Source organism: Lepisosteus oculatus, chromosome 5, assembly GCF_040954835.1.
Source record: "Lepisosteus oculatus isolate fLepOcu1 chromosome 5, fLepOcu1.hap2, whole genome shotgun sequence".
Classification (NCBI taxonomy): Eukaryota; Metazoa; Chordata; class Actinopteri; order Semionotiformes; family Lepisosteidae; genus Lepisosteus; species Lepisosteus oculatus.
Window position 1 is genome coordinate 4915334 of NC_090700.1, and position 16488 is coordinate 4931821.

The 16488-nt window shown below is 40.7% G+C and overlaps 1 long non-coding RNA gene across 4 annotated transcripts in view; it reads right to left on the minus strand.

Moving 5' to 3' along the window:
* The window catches only part of LOC107076736 (uncharacterized), a 32825-nt gene extending 23584 nt beyond the window's left edge, over positions 1–9241 (minus strand). For all 4 annotated transcript variants that reach the window (XR_011189611.1, XR_011189612.1, XR_011189610.1 and 1 more), the window contains exons 1-4: positions 8763–9241; positions 7199–7305; positions 4138–4403; positions 3234–3464 (exon numbers count right to left, since the gene is read on the minus strand). This is a non-coding gene — a long non-coding RNA (uncharacterized lncRNA). The remainder of the gene's footprint in view (positions 1–3233; positions 3465–4137; positions 4404–7198; positions 7306–8762) is intronic.
* Between the last annotated feature and the right edge of the window lie 7247 nt (positions 9242–16488).

Here is a 16488-nt window from a genome sequence, read left to right on the forward strand (position 1 = left end):
CGAAGCGCTTATCAAGAGTGCAGTGGCAGAAATGTCAGTTATAGGTCTCCATATCTGCGAGAATGGTAAGGTTTTACCCAAATCTAGAATTTTTTCTCATGGCGGATTTCTATTTTATTATTAAATCAAAGTTTAATAATAAAAAAGCAAACCATTACAGTAGCACATTCTATTCCATTCACATGGCAGGAAAAATTATGGCAGCAATGTTTTTCTTGCACGTTTCTGCGTTATGATGTGCAAGCTGCATCTCTTCACAAGAATTTGAATTTTGAGCTTTGAAAATCAATCCAATTGAACGCTAGTTGGGAAGTACTGCCTGAAATGTTATTGCCTTATATGTGACTGTAGCTTTCACTTTTTCTGTTTCTTTGTCCCAATTTCTGCCTCAGTTTCCACTGTTCTTGTTTGTTACTGCAGAGTGTAATACAGAACCTTGTCATTTTAAGAGATGACTTTATAAAATGAAATTTTCCCTGTGCTGCTGAGTGGCTTACAGAGTCAAACAGAAACAGATAAGTTATTCCGTGGCTAGTAAAGAATGCTAGCTGGCTTTGCTCAGACTTTGAGGCTTTGGAAGTGCACGTCTGCTTACCTAAGGGCCTCCTGTGCTCTAGAGGGTCAGCTTTCACATTTATAAATGACAATCAATATCCCCAGCTGGTGAGCTGTGAAACAACTCTTCCAAGAAAGCACTTCATTCTCAGCAATTCCCATAACATCAGTGCTCACAGACACCAAAAAATACAGGCTATACTGTATACATCAGAAACATCTTTAGATCACATACTAAGTGCACACTTAGTGTAGCTAGTGTAGCTTTCATGCAAAACAAAGAAAATTCAAGTTAGATTGATTCACATTGACTTCTTTTTATGTCCACCTATATACTGCGTTGACACTGTATAAAACTTATTTCCCCCCATGCTTACAATTTCAAATTGTAATGCAAAATGAAATAGTTTTAGATCCTCAGACAGCATATTAAGCCAGGCAAGCTCAAACTCCTAAAAGGCACGTGCAACTCTATCTAGCTGTACTTGGCCATATACATAGACAGATATCCTGACAATAACTTAAACTCAAAATCCATTTTTTACGGGGGAACTGCTGAGATAAAGGTGGACAAGTCTGACTGAGTAGTATTGGCAGAATGCTCACTTAGAAGAAATCAATAATAACTCGGTTGCATCTCATTATCAGTACAATAAACACAGCAGCCTTATCAACTGTATACAAATAGCCTTTAGCCCCCTTGGGCCATTAATCCTGCCAGCACTTTAGGCTGATATAGCAGAGACTTATTTATAAGAGCGCTATTTGTCCCTGCCAGTGCAAATGATGATGTGACAGCCAACATATTCCATGCCCACACAACATTCGGCACATGGGATTTATTCTTCATGAATTATGGTAGTGCTAACTGGCTGCAAGTAAAAGCTTTACGGTTTCAAAGTTAACACCCCTGAAAAGCAATACCTCATTCTGCCACAGCTGTATAATAAAAGAGAGAGAGCATCTTTTGCGATCTGCTCCGGAAACCAAAATTCTAGCTCTGTCTTTTGGCATATTCCAGTCTTATGCCACTGCAATGAATGAGCAGAAAAAAATGCCCCTTTTCACTCAGCCTCTCCTTTCGATGTTGACCTTTGCCATCTCTTCCTCTCTCGGTCAGTGGAAAAACGACAATGTCAGACTCTTGTTCTTTTTCGTATCCTTGAATATACGCTGCCAGAGCTCAGTATGTCTTGAATTTAAACTTTACTGCACTTCAGCCTCATACATCTCTGTCCAGTCACTCATACATGAAAGGCAATGCACAAACTACCTCCATGTGAAAAGCATTTAACACACTATAAAAGGTAGAGAAAAACAGACAATTGGTGCTATGTACTATACACCCTTAGCGTGAATTTCAGGTGAACTCTGTCCTTCTTATACTGAGCTGCTGATCTGGTGCACTAGGAGTGTATGTGAGAAAAAAGGAGTATTTAAAAAGCACTGGAACTTGGAGAACTACACTGCAGTAATCCTTGCTTCCCAGCAGAGGATTTTGCTACTTCTCCACTGAAACCCAAACTGGATTCCACATTTTGACCACACACCTCTGCAGCAACTTGTAATGACACATGAGCAGCCCTGCTTACCGCGCAGGAAAAGTGTAACAGCTGCAGGTTATGGAGGTTAAAGATTCGCTGCTGTAATTGCTTAGCAGCAGGATGAAGCCTAATGGTTTTTCTAATGGTGCTGCATAATTTACCCAGCAGCCAACAATGGTGTCTTTAATGAACTGAAGGTACCAGGCATAATTGGGAGAAATGTGTTTCTGATTGCTCCATGATATATTACAGCCACATTTTTCATCCTACAACCAGTGATGCAAGCCGTTCAGAAGAATGAATTCAGTACATTATTGCAGTCTTTAATCAAGGCACCTTAAACAATCCAAGTACAGCCCACTGGCTTTTAAAAGTTCTAATATTTAAACATCACCCTCCAATATGATCACATTGAAGTGTGTTGACTAGAAGACACAGATAGAAGACTAACAGGCAGGAACCTTGTTCAGGAAGAAGAACAATTTATGACTAAAAGGCCTTACCCGAAACTGAATTTCAGCTCATACCTCCGAAGTAACACAGTGGAAAATGCGATTTTCTTATGAGTGATTCACTGCAATCATATCTGACAGCCTTTCAGTGAGAAATTGCAGCTGGCAACAACTTGACTCCTCAGTCTTTTTCAGTGGTGGTGCAATGTTACTGCATCTTAAGAACATCAATTCACTGTCAGATCCACTTCACTTCAATTAGCAACTTTATTTAAGTAAAGAAGATGAAACCATTTGCGAATTATAGTGGCTTTTGCGTGAGTGTCTCTGTACGTGTGACATCCAGTTTTCGGAAGGTGTGAAAACATTATCGGCTTATGTATTTTGCTGGGCTCTAGATTTTCAACTTAGATTGCCAAATCCTCACAATCACAGAGAAAATTACTCATCCCTCAGCGTTAACCTGATCAGTTCTTGAATAACGTTAGCAAAGCTTGTGAAGTCTTCTAAAAGACCGAGCTCACTACTGAGTAATATACAAAAATGCTTTTATAAAAACATGAGTTTCCTTTTTATAAAGCCTGGTCAGGATTAGTATCCAGTGAAAGAGGGGTGTGTCTTACCCAAAACACCCTCTTGTTTGTATTAACCTTTAAAACTGCAAGGAGGATTTTATTTTTACCTTTGGGCTGAAGTGACAATAGCATGCAAGCACTGCAGAAGTGAAGGACGATGTCAGGCTGCACTGGACCTGTGCTCTCTCACACAACAGTCATCTTGTCCTTGGGGATTTCTGCACAGCCACAAGAGCTGCTGAGGTTAATAGTCTGTAGGAACATACATCCTGGCTGCCACCTCAATTATTTCACGTTAACTGATATTTTTGTCTCTTCTATTTTTGCAGCACAAAATGCTGAAAAACAAGTGTAGAGAGATGAACAAAGCCATGAAAGTGCTTGCAAGAACTAAAAAGTAATCAGAACACACACAGGCTTCTACAGAACAAGGCCCTTTCAACCCCACTTGTGTTATTTTATTTCCTGCCATGTTACGAATTGAAAGAAATCAAGTAGAAAGCACCGAAGAGATTCTTCAGGGCCAGAACAGATGGAGAGGTATTGAAACCTGCACATATAAGCCCCACATCCATTATGAGAGCTCGTCTTTAACCTGCTTCTACCACAGCTTGAACTTTCCTAGCAGGCAGAGAGGCCCTTCAGCAGAGCATCCTCATTTCAAAAGCCTCCTCTCACCCTTCACATTTATAAAGGACAGCAGGCTATGGGCCCACTAGTCTGAAGGGGCGTTTGATACTTTTATCAGAAGATTGCCTCCTGCTGCTTTCTGGCAAGGGATAAAAGCAAGGTTTGTGGTGTTTTCTGCACAAAAAGTAAAAGATAAGAGCCTGCCAAGAGATTCTGAGGCAGATATGGAACCTCTGTTTCCACAGTGTCAAGGAAATCAAGAACAGGAATAAAGTGCACAGGGGATACAAATAAAGATACAGCATGTTTAGCCAGCAGCTACATCACCCTACAATTCACACCTGGCAACTGAAGCTCAGCAGCTGCGAACCTGGTCCATACCTGGATGGGAGACTCCTGGGAAAGCTCAGGATGCAGCTGGAAGAATTATTGGAGGGGCCGGTGAGGGTCGCTCACCCTGTGGTCCATGTGGGTCCTAATGCCCCAGTACAGTGAAGGGGACACTATACCATAAAAAGGCGCCGTCTTTCAGATGAGACAAAAAACTGATGTCCTGACTCTCTGTGATCATTAAAAATCTCAGGGTGTTTCTCGAAACCTGAGTAGGGGATGTAACCCTGGTGTCCTGACCAACATTTCCCCCTGGCCTGCACACAAAACAAGACAAGCTACTGTGAGGGGAAAAAAAAACCTTAGTGAAATCGATTGCAATTCATTTTTATTTAAAACCCTGCAAATTTAGTCATCTAAAGAAAATAAAAATAAAATCAAACTTAACATTCAATACTATAACAATTCAATACGTCTACCATTAATAATCCGCTAAAACCCTGAAGGAGAAAATATTATCTGTAATGGCACTTATCAGATTAAAAAAAAAAAGAAATTTAAAAGACTCACTGAGAGCTAAAGGACTGAATATGACTACTGTATATAAACATCTAACGAATAAATCTGTGTAACTGTTTCATCTGTTCCACGCTTTGGTTTGGAGTGGACCCCAAAACACATTTCTCTCTCTGTCTACGCATTCTTTCTGGGAATTACGTTTTTAACTTACGAGCTTCTGAATTGTGCAGCTTTTTTCAGCAATGTTATCAGCCACATAAAATGAGATCTACCTCTATACAACCTTTGTTAAATAAAGCAAGAGAATATAAAATATCATTCATTTACATTTCTGGGCTTGTTTCCCACTCTTCTCCATTTGTGGAAAAAAAACTACACCACTTTCCAACAGCTGCAATTGCCCGTTGACTCATTCAGTGCCAGTAATGAAAGGTTATCTACCCTTTTATCAAGAGAAATAATGCAATCAAGGCAAACAATTACTGCCATGTGTTCTACTGCTCATGAGTAGAGACTTAATCATCTTTAGATATCCTGAGAGAGCATGCCTGATTTCACTATAGATGTAATTTAACAGAACCTCATTTCAGGCCATCATCAGGACCAAATCCATTATTTCAAAATCACAACTTTCTTTAAATAAAAATAGGACAATATTTTAGATAGTACAAATATAAAGGTGAATGAAGACCAGCTGTGCTGATCATGTGTTGTTCTGTTCACTGCCCCCCCCAACATATAAGGCAAGATTGAACATAACTCACAAACTCAAATGAGGATTCAGGGGTCAAAACTCTCCAAAAGCTGCAGACATCCTTACATGCTATGTATATAGATAGATACTTTATTGATCCTCTGAGAGAAATTGCAGTGCAACAGCAGCTTAACACAGACAACACTGCCACAGTGTAACAAAAGATACAGTAATAATAATACAATAAATGCAAAGGACGTTAAGCACAGGCATTTGTCAGACCCATATGAGCATTTGCATAGACTGCTGCTGCTGCCTGGTGCACGCCACTCTGTGTTAAACCATGTTGTTGCTAAGGTTACAGTTTGTGGAACCGGGCTGCAAGCCTGAGACTGTGCAGTCCATCTCCACCTTGTGCAGGTTTTCCCACTCCTGCACCCCAGCCTCTATGTGCAGTGCTACTCTTTGAATTTTTGAGAGTAAGTTATAATGAGCTTTCCTTCCACCTCCTGTGTAACATGCTCATGTGCTTCATTTTAATGTAAAAAAGGAGAGCAAAATGTATTTTGCCTATATATTTGCACACGTGTGTATGTATATATAGGATGTGCTTCCTGACTGCTGAAATAAGGGCAACGTAGTCATGAATCTCTGCTCATGTAAAACTGGATTCGCACATTTTAGCAGCACTTTATTCCCCACACCAGAGAGAAGAGATCGGAAGCATCCTGGACTTCGACATTTGAGCTTTTGCCTCGAATGCTTGATTTAGCGCGGTAAGAAAACTGCAGCGTTACATTGGTCACAACACCAGCATCGGAGATGTCAAACAGCACCATCGAGGCGACAGTGGACAGAAATGAGATTAGAGGAATGCCAAAGGCCGATTCAGACACAAGAGAACGGCAACATAATGCGTCGCGGCAGACCAAAAGAAACCTCCCAAAATCTCATTTCCCCTGATTTTTTGGGGATCACGCAATAATCGGGTATCCCTAGTTTTTACCCTATGGAGTCTTTCAGGCTCGCTGAACACCCCGATCACCATGCTAATAAATAACTACCAAGTGAGATTGATATCGCATATATGGAAACACGGGTGACATTTGATTGACAGGTGACATTTGATTTATATTGTGTGCACCTGAATGGATTTAAAGGGGAAAGGAAATGACCTAGGGCTCAGTGCTGATGAAGCTGCTTCGTGTTTTTTATAAGGAATAATATAAAATGGGCAATATACTGTATCTGTGCATTGCTGTCTTGGTTAATGAACATAATCAGTTATTTGAAAGTACACTCCCCTACACACCTTGGATTAACAGACTGAAAAGAATAGGTGATACTGCAGTGTAATTGTACAAAGGAAATACCTGTTATTAATAAACACTTATGTCACTGGACTGCCTGAATATACCCATATAAAACAATCCTTAGCACAGGTTAGGATATGGTTAAATTCAAAGCTTTTCATTACTTTATGCAACATTTTATCTATTCTTTTTTCCCCATTCCACAAATGGTATCAAAGGTTGTGCTTAGAAGAGCATCACCACTATTGTTCCAGTTCACCCATTATGGGGAAGCCACTGTTCCCGATAAGGTTCTTGGCAGATCCCGTCTTGAAAGCACAGCACACAACATGGGTCTACACCGAGGATGAGCCAAAACACAGGTAAACTCGACGGCAAGTCTTTGATGGGGACAAAAAGCAAGGGAGAACACGCAAACTCCGTACAGAAGGTACCACGGTCCTAAACTCAGGGTCCTAAAAACCGCCAACTACCGCACCCTCTGTGTCACTCATTTTCCTGAACCGCCAATGAAAGAGCTAAAGCGGTTTTTACTCCTTGCTGCTCCAGTGCGCCGACACTGTCCTGGGCACGATCCCGCTCATACCTAGATCTTGATTTTCCGCCCTCTCCGACTCCACGCCTCAGCCTGTCCCTCGTTCATCACAGAGCGCCGGCCGTGGCGAGGTAGCGGTGTTTTATTAATCTGAACATCTGGGGAGAGAAGAAGGATGGAGCAATTACTGCTGCTGTCCAGCCAGCCTCATCAGACTGCAGCGGTGGAATACTTCCTGACAGACAGCTCCTCGATTATAAACCGACTGGGGAGATGAACAATTAACTGCACTAAAGAACTGAAGGATTGAATGGGGTGTATAATGCTGGTGTATAGTAAAATAATACAAAAGCAATCCCCTTTGAGAGTATTACAGTGTATATTGATTGTCTTTTTCAAGCTTCTTTTACTTCTGCGCTTTGCTATGCTTAAACTAACAATTAAATCGATCGATATGCATTGAGGATTTCCCGTGTATGGACTCTTTGTTTTCCTTGATATAATGCGAGAGGATTTTTACGTTACATACTAACAGCAGAAATGCCTGTTTCTGGTGCGTGTGCGCTCTTTCAGATATTGATTTCACTTCTTCATTAACAATACATGAATTAACGTAGGTTCTTTATGGTATATTAGATAAATGAACAAGCAATAGGCTTATTTCATGCTGAAAAGAGAAGAAAGAAAACACAACGTTTCGGCCGTGGAGCCTCTTTTCAGCAAGGAATAAGCCTATTGTTCCTTTGCAGCCTACGCATGGTGACGCAGGTGCCCACCTGAATTAGGTAAATGATACACGAGTTTTACGAGTACAGTACAGACGTACTCCAATTCTACCAATAGACACCTCGCATAGAGGATATATATATATATTCAGTAACACATTAGGTATGTAGATTGGCTGGGTTCGTGATAGCCCTCCAGTCTGAACTGCTTGCAAATAACTGAATCGAGGATTATAAAGTGATTTCTTTGAATGGCTAGGAAGCATGAATCCTCATCAGCATACCAGTACTGTTAATATAACGGCAAGGCTATCGCGTATATGGAAACGCACGATCAAAAAGAAAACAAATTCAGGCTCAATCGCACGGATTTGAAAAGATTAATTAATTTTATGTATTTATTTGCTGGACGTCAGGACCGAAAGTGTCCAACCGTTCACCCAAACCGTCTGCTACATATTTATTACCGAATTTATTTACTACTTTACTTCTGAAAAAAAGTGAAAGTACCACCATTTCTGGAACTTAATACTACAAAGAACACCGGGCCTTATTGCACGCCCGTTATTATAATATTTCACAACGCAAAGTAAGAAAAGCAACGACTCAATTCCTTAAATATTAATTTGGTCAAACACGCTGTAGAGTTTTTTTTAAAGAAACATCAAGACTGGTGGAAATAAAAATCAAATCACTTTTTTAATGCGTCTGCTAAAATACCAAAAGATGAACAGCAACCCAAATGATCTGAACCCCAGGGATTCAAAATATCACTTCCCGAAATCAATCACTTTAAAAAGGCACTTGACTGTGTTCATTCGCTCTGCCTTCGTACTGTATAACATTTATTATATTATTACATAATAAAAGCCTGCAGAAATTTGACTCACCACTTCAGTTTGCCTTTCCATTCTCCATTTGCCCTCGCAAATGTAATGATGAGATCAGAAGATTTCAGTTTGTTTTAGAAATAAACACGAAGGGCTGTTAGACGCGTCGTCGGAGGCCTTCGGTTCGCCCGCGCCAGAGAGAATAACCGTTAGCCGGAACAGTTTGCGCACAACACGGCCAAGTCAGTTATGCCAAAATGTTATTTCCAAAATGTGGCGACATTTTGGAAACGTCGAAACCGAAGATGGGTTTAAAAACGAGCCGCGGGTGTTCAGAAGCGAAGTCGTCTTCTCCGCCCATCCATTTTCTCTCCCGTAATACAGGGCCCCGGGGGGAGGGGGGGTGGTGAGCCGGAATCTATCCCGACAAATCCAAAATGTTTCTGCAAGATCCCTTATAACACCTTCATGGTAAATCCCACAGCCCTGGTCTGCTTTTCACTTAAGTTCTGGTTTAAGGCTGTGACTGTACGGGTTCATCTTGGAGGCGAAATCGCCATTACTATCTTCACACGGGCCTCAGCGGTTCTTCAGAAATGGCGTCGGCCCTGCGGCCAACGAAACTACTTTAATTCGTGGCTGGCGTTACTGAATTTTCTTGGAAAAATATATATATATATTAAAAAGCATTCGTTTAACCTTAATTCCTGATGTGTAAAAATGTCTAGTTTTAACCGGGTGTGCCGCTGTTTACGATCCAAACAGCGTCTAATACAACCCCTCCCGTAACTTCCATGATTTAGCCTATGTCGCTGGCCACTTGTTCTTTTGTGTTTTTAATACCTATCATAGAGAAAGCAGAGCCCCGTTTTGTATTTTTGTAAAAATTGTGTTGAGTTATCTTTTTTATTTTGTGTCGATCATTTCCTGCAATTCCTGACAATTCCCCCCATAAAATCCTGCCCCATATTGAGAACTATTGAGTTCAGTGCGCCAAGACACCGGCGATATTATTAAATAGCAGAAACACAGGAAAAAAAACATATTGAGGATGTCATCGTTGAAACTAAAGTGACCTTCACTCAGCCACGAGTGACGAAATTTTCTTACTGAGCAACAGGTGGAGCCAGGACTTCAAATAAAATCTGGGGTATAGGGTTCTGGGTTTTTGATTTGTTGAATTATGTTTGAATATTATGTTGCACAGTGTTTGTGAGTATGCTGTTAAACAGAACAGAAACAAAAAACGTCAGTCTAAATGGTGAGAAATACGCAGTACCTGACAGATTGCAGAAAAAAAAAACCCTGCTGTAGTTCTCGATGTAAAAAATTAGATGAGCACCGGCGAATTGTGCATTTCAGGTTCCAGAATACATTTGTCTTTTTAATTTAGGTAGATTCAATTTTTATGAACGCAGTGGTCCATTGTACTGAGGAGTACCGCTGCCAGCTCGATTTCTGCCAAAGACATGACACAATGTCGGCTCAAAATTAAACCACCTATTAAGTGCTAGGGTCGCAATTTATCACAAAATCTCTGTAATTCCCTGCACGACTGCAGTGCGGGGAATGTCTCACAGAGCAAGCAGGTGCCGTCAGTTGGGTTTATCCTTCTTACATCCAAACAGACACACAAAACCTTTCTTTCCATGTTTTAAGACGAGTTCAGGGTCAATGATCACATCGCCATAACCCCACACCTGCTGCAGGAATGAAAGACCAGAGGAAGAGTCTTGGACCGGTCTGAGGTGTTTCTGCTAAGGTCCTGGATATTTTACTGGTTTTTAAAGTGCATGCAGGAAAAATCAACCCGGCTCGTCATTAGAGGAAACCATAAGCCAAACTCCCTGGAGTCTCTGACGACTGTTGTTGAAACCTGTTGAGCCCAACCCCTGCTGTTAGCCAAAGACGCAACAGGCAGACCAGAGATGGCTGAGGCAGTGTGGGACTTACAGGGAGTCACGGAGCTACTGTAACATAGCAACGAGAGGGCCAGCAAGGGGTGGGAGCGTGACCAACAGGCTGCAGGAATTACGGAAGAGCAGAGCACGCAGGAAGCACAGAGCAGAAAATGGACACAGGTACAGGGACCAGTGCTTCTCACAGCCAGATGAGCCCCTAACTCCCACAGCTGGGGACATAGCCAGTGAAGAGGTCCACTGCAGACACAAAGCAGGGCCCCACCTTAGGGCTGTGATGGGTTTTATAGAGAAAACTGTCAATGGGCAAACTTACACTACTCAAGAGGAAAACCTACAACCCGAAAAATAAACCCTTGTAGATTGTAGACCATCACTTAAAAAAAAACTGTCCTCAGTTTTGTATTATAAATGATTATGCATGTATTACTGTGCCTGGGTGTAAACTGTAGAGGGGGACACTGGAAAGCTAAAAATAGAAAGGCGAGCACAACATCAAAGCAAAAATAGACAGACCCTCTGTCACAATAAAAAAAAAAATATTCATTAAAGCTGGGGTACAGCAAATGGCTTTTGAGGTAAACCGCGTGGAGGATTTCTGAGCACAGAGGTGGACTGAGTTCTTATCGAAGAGCTGTAATGGACATCATTTAATTGCGAAACAGACCGTGTATGTGTGTGTGTGTGTGTGGGGGGGGGGACGACAGGACAACGTTTTACCAGGCCAGAAGAACGAACTGAGAAATCACATGGCAGAACACGTCTCTCTGCCTTATTAAATGCAATATGTAATTAATGAACGCTGTTCTGTTGAACCGTCACTTACAGGCTCCATTAACAACCTCTGGGGATCTCCTAGTTAGAGCAGGCTGCTTCGGTCCTTCTATGTGACCAAGCACACACGTGTCATGTATGGAAAAGAGAACACCTTGTGCTCATGGCTGTCATTCACAGTGACACTTGTCAGTAATTGTTCTTCAGGCCCCTTGCTCGTGTGCCTCTCATAGACATGACTCTTGTTGTTTCCGAGTTTGAATACGAAAACCTTAACATAACTGGACTGAACCTTTTATTACCAATTCCCTTGCTATTAAAATTGCTGTAAGTGCCTTTTGCCTCAGAATATAATGTCCTGCCCAGGGTAATGCCACAAGGGGAGTACCCTTTGGTTTTGCCTAAGGGCTACAGGGCTTATATGTATTAATGACTATGCAAGCTGAGTTTACTTATGTGGACTGTCAAAATATTGCATCAGAAATATTAAGCCTCAGCTAAAGATCAAAATAAAGAGGTACTTACAAAAAAATACAGCCCTGTCATATTGGTTTTTAAATGTTCATAAAGGGTTCAAGAACTTGGTGCATTCGTCTAAGGGAAATAATGTGCCAACAAATACATATTTATGTGAAATAAAAGTACAATAATTGAAAAATGTGACCCAATGAGGGGAAATGACTAGAATTCAAAGCCATTTTCTCCCAAACAAAGGTTAGCTTTGGATTCAGAAAATAATACTGTACCTCAAATCAATAAAATGAAAACAGAAATCCTAGACAATACGGAAAAAATGTCTCACCCCTCTTTCTTCCCACACGATATGCTTGCAAGTTTTGTAATGCCTACAGATTCATTTTACGTACATGAAATTCAAAGCAAATAATTCACTGGAGGTAAACACTGAAAATCAGCTTCCAAGCAAGGAACAGACAGCATTGAGCCTTGATTTCCATTGTAATCATGCCTGTATACACCAATCAGAGTCAAAATATGTCTGGGAGATTGCTTCGGCAAATCAGGTGAAGCACTTCTTGACATTTTCCATTTTCAATGCATTTAACTGATAATATCATTCAGACTTTAATATTCCTGTGAAACCAGATAGAGATCATGGACATTTTAGATGCTGTTGAAACGAGCACTTACAGGCTTACTTCCAGCATTACACATTCCTGCAAACAGCACACAGAAATATGTTCTAGAAAATGTTTTTACAAAGACCCACAACGTAAACTGAATTGTTGCAATTACCACCAATAATTCCGGCAAGACCTAATTTGCTCAAAATCATCAGAGTCACAGAACATATCATAACATTAAAATAATTTCTTCCTTCAACATGCCTTCACAAAATACAATGTGTATTTTGTAATGGCATTCAGAGGATTTTTTTCAGGAAGATATAAAATGTTAGACATTTTTGGTTACCGTAAACAGTAAAAACAATGTAAAAAAGCAGTATTTGCATTCAAATCAGGTTTTTAAGGGCGCATACACTGGGTTAACGATACTCAAAGCAAATCTTCCTTGATCAGCATTTACAGAATACAGACAGATTCAGGTATGTTCTGCTGTAGTGGGTATTGCTTGTGTTTAATTAGGCTCTCAGCTCATAGAAATAGCACTGAAAAACATGGCCTGTCCTCTCAAATTCACCCTTTTCCATGTCGTTTCCATTTCCTGACTATTTTCAAAGTGCAAATGAGGCTTTAAAGGAAACAGCTCACAGTTTCACGTGTATTGATTTAGCATAGCCTACCAAGTCTCCCAGAGAGTACAGTACCTGCAAGAACAAACTTAACAACAACTGAAAACAGAAGCTGAAGAATCAGCTTTCTTCCTCGGTAGACTGTAAAGTTCTCCTCAAACTTACCTTACCACAGCAATTAAAACAAAACATGTGCAAAATAAAATTCACCGAAAAGCCTGGGTTATACCTAACGACATGGTGCACTTGATAGAATGCAAGCAGTGTGCAGGCAATCCTTAATAACGTAATCACATAAGAATAACCTAATTACATAATAAATGCATATATATACTGTACATGTATAAATAAACGTGTTTTCTGCAATTCAGTCACAATCGGAATTTGTACTGAAAACCCATTATGTAATGCCAACATGCATTACAAAGTCTTGCACACTAAAGATTGCTGCCCTACATGAATACTGACGGAGGGCTTCTCACAAGCAATATGATCTCAAGGCCTCGGGGCTCCAGCTGGTCCTGCTTTCACTAAAGACAGCTCTTGTAAAATCTGCAATATTGCTTGTCCTCTGCTTTATTGCCTGTTTTTCAGCAAGTGCTAGAAGATGCCATAATCTCAGAGTTAATAAATAAACACAAGTCCTTTCACTGTGTATGAAAGCTCAGACACCCCTACCAAAAGAAGCCAATAAATACCAGCTCACACTTTTTTTTCCATTGGGTAGTTATGGACACCTCTATAAAAAGGCCCGTTCGTCAGCTGATTGCAGCGCAGTGAATCTCTGCGTGATGTACTGCTGGAGGTCAGGGGTAAAGTGGAGAAACATTTAGCCAGGGGCCTTAACCAATAAATAATCGCTGTCGTCAGTGGCTCATAGACGACAGTAAAAGCCGAACGAGCAAGCTAGGAAAAAAAAACATCCGTCGTGAGTTAAAAGAATTTCAGTCTACGAGACACACGACATTATAAATACAAGATTACTTGCAGCAATATTTATAGCCAAGACGATATTTCAGACGTCGTTCGCGGAATCGTGTCTTCTGTAGTTGGTTTTTATCTGCAGTTTCTTCTTTTTTCCAGTAGGGGGAAACAGGACTAGCGTCCTGAGTAAAATGCGCCACTACAAAGGCAGGTTGTAGCATTTTCTTTTAGCAAGAAAAGGAATAAAAGGAATTTTTAACAGAACTTTTTAATAGGAGCGCGAAGCATGCAGCGTGCCAGGAGCAGAGCGTGTTCTCCGGGGAGATAAAGAGATCGCAAGATAACGAGGGAGACTCTGTGACTCATCCCCCCTAGGTGAGAAAGTTAGGCACGTGGAACACAGCCTCCCAGACAAATGCATCTTGATCACACAAGCTTGAAACAGCGATGCTAAAGAAATTGTCGAGGCACGTAATGAGATGCTACTGTAACTAAATATTGAGGTTTGCGAAGCCATTAAAAAAAAAACAGCGAAAATTCAACAGGATTTTGAAAGAACGGTTTATTACAGCCATTCCCTGGAAATTATTAACAAAACAATAAGAGATTGGAAACCTCAATAGCTGAAAATAAGACACAAGCCTTTCAAGGCTATTTTTCCCCCCCCATAAAAGCTCCTACTTTGTATAATCTGTTATTTCATTTAAATCGGTAAAAACCTGACGATTTACGGAGAAGCGTTCATCTCAACAGGAAAATGAGATTAATTAGTTCTACAGTGTTTCGTGAATAACAAATACCATTTCCTTTGCTGCCTGCTATCATGCTTAATTAGAGTAATTGTGCTTAATTATGTATGCTGCATTATCTGTGATTTCCTAACCATCAATGACAGAAGGGTTGTATACTTCATGGTTGAAAACTCCTTGCAGGAAATTCCTTCCTGCGGCTATGGGCCCTACAATCAGGTGGGATATATTTACTGTATATTTTTGACCGAATAGTGCTGGGGTTCTTCTTGCACCATCGATACACGTGCGCCACACCTTATTGAAGTCCAGCCCAGTCCCGCTCGTCAAACCAGCGAAGTGACTGCAAGTTTGTGGCTGAGGTCACTTGCATGAGACTCCGTTCATTCCCGTTTCGCGGTTCCAAAGGTGCTCCGAGGGGAACTGAATAACGAGATTTGATTCAATCGATCCATCGCCTGTCAGTACATTTAAACCCGTTTTAACAGATTTGTTTTTTTAAAAAAACTTGTAATCATGCCTTTTTTTTTTAGAGCTAGCGGAGCCAGCCCTAAGAAAGGCAGTTGCATTCCTTCGCTGTACTTATGAGGGAGAAACCCATCTTCTGTCACTCCGAGACCGAGGGATCTGAAATTATATTCAAATGTCTCCTTTTCCCTGCTTCGTGCTGGAGTAATCTCATCTCGCTCAGCGCTACCTGTCATAAACCTCTTCACTTTCGCTAGCTTGAGACGTGCCATGTCTGAAGCTGTTGTTGCCCTAATCTGCGCTACCCCTCCTGCGCCTCTCTGGCAGGTCTTCCGCAGCGCAGCTCAGTCTCTGCTGTCTTGGCCGATTAGCAGGTTGGCTTTTCAGCACGAAAACTCGGAATAGCTGATGATGTCAAGGGACACAAAAACAAACATTAGCGAGGAATAGACTGTTTTTTTTTTCCTCCTGCGAAGATCAACATTCTTCCCCCATTTGACCAAATCTTTTGCTTTGAGAGAGATGTTAATACCTTGAACCTAACACGTTCCTTTACCAGGCGCAGAATTCCATGGCCTTCTTACAATAAAATGTTGAAGTTCCGGTTGGTGCTAAAAATTTTTTTACTTGTGCAGAATATCTGTTTAAATGTGTAATTTCTATAAAGATGGGCTGAATCTGTTCTTCTGTTTTTTTTTTCTCTTACATCAGTAATTTACCAAAACCACTGGAAGGTGTGCACAGTTAACAAAGAATAAAGTCCGAAACTGTCTTCGTTTTTATTACCCGAAACAACTGTGGGCCAACAAGGTCATTTGAAATTATAATTCAGAGACACTACCAACCTACCCACAGTTAGGTTGAGGAAAGCTATAGGATCCTTAGTACATATTACATAGAAATTTTAAATATTCTGCAAAGTTAATCTTGAATAGTTGTTTTGACATTTCAATATACTGAAATATACAGGGCAAGTGTTTTGTGTTTTGTGCTTTGTGAAAACCCAGTCTTGTCTCTCAGCGTAATTGTAAATGAAATTGCCTAAGTGTGGTAGGAAATTACAATGTTTTTCATTGTTTATCAGTGTTGCTGATAAACAGCTTCAGGATCATATTGCCTCTCCAGTGTCTGTCTCTGCATTTTATTATCTCCATTGTAAGGCCCTGAAACTATTCTCCAGAATCCATTTTTGGTTCTAATAATAATTATTATTAATAATAATGTCAGTTCTCGTAACACCT